This window comes from Sorex fumeus, unplaced genomic scaffold, assembly GCF_029834395.1.
Source record: "Sorex fumeus unplaced genomic scaffold, SorFum_2.1 ptg000128l, whole genome shotgun sequence".
Taxonomy (NCBI): domain Eukaryota; kingdom Metazoa; phylum Chordata; class Mammalia; order Eulipotyphla; family Soricidae; genus Sorex; species Sorex fumeus.
In genome coordinates, this window is record NW_026606185.1 from 47968862 (window position 1) to 47969914 (window position 1053).

A 1053-nucleotide genomic window follows, 5' to 3' on the forward strand; every position below is an offset into this window, starting at 1 on the left:
AAAGGCCCTCCCGTTGATCGTCGATTTGCTCGAGCGGGCCCAGTAACGTCTCCATTGGAGACTTTGTTGTTACTGTGTCTGGCATATCGAATACAGTAGCTTGCCGGGCTCTCCAAGAGGGGCGGAGGAATCAAACTTGGGTCGGCCATGTTGGCCACTTGTAAGGCGAACGCCCTACCCGCTGTGCTATCGCTCCAGCCCTAAAACGCTGTTACTACTGGTTCCACTGGGGATCGAACCCAGGACCTCCTGCGTGTAAAGCAGACGTGATAACCACTACACTATGGAACCGCAAGCTTTGGGGAATTGTCAGCAATCCTTGACATTCCTTGACTGAATGCATCACTCCAATTGCTCTGTTCCTTTTCACTTGGCCTTATTCCCTCTGCGTGTACCTTCGTGTCCCATTCTCCTTTCTTTTAAGGGTACATCATTGATTTGTAGCCCCTGAAGTTTTCAGATTGTATTTGGAGATTAAATTTTTCAGATTTTATCTGCATATGATATCTGAAAATTATATCTGAAAAGACATCATTTCCAAATAAAACACCATAATCATAGGTGTCTGGATTTCAATATATCTTTCTGGAAAAAGAGTCACCTGGAAGAACCACCTTCCTAACAACTTTAAATATATTCAGTCAGTCCTTGTTAAAATATGTGATCACATCAATACTTTTATCCCCTCAGATTTGAGGCACTAGCAAAGTAAGATATTAAGAAAATTACCCTTTTCAAACATATATAAAATAACTTTTAAATAATGTAAAAATTCTAATAGGCAAAGAAAGTTGTTCTTCCCTCACTCAGAGTTTCCATTGATAGTGGTGATAAAACTCTCTTTTCTTACTTTTTACTTACTTTTTATTATTTACTATTTCAAAGGTATGCAGAAATGGAATAGTATACCCCTATGTGTCATTACTCACATCGAGTACTTGTCAGAAATCTGGCAGTCTTGTTTTGTCCATTTTCCCCTATAAAAAGCAGACACAACCCAACATCATCATATTACTGTAATTTTTTAAGTGTATATTAGACATCATAGTCTTC

The 1053-nt window shown here is 39.1% G+C and overlaps 1 non-coding gene across 1 annotated transcript; it reads right to left on the reverse strand.

Moving 5' to 3' along the window:
* Window positions 1-218: 218 nt before the first annotated feature.
* Window positions 219-291, reverse strand: TRNAV-UAC (transfer RNA valine (anticodon UAC)). Its single transcript has one exon. It is a non-coding gene; the product is annotated as a tRNA-Val (tRNA).
* Between the last annotated feature and the right edge of the window lie 762 nt (window positions 292-1053).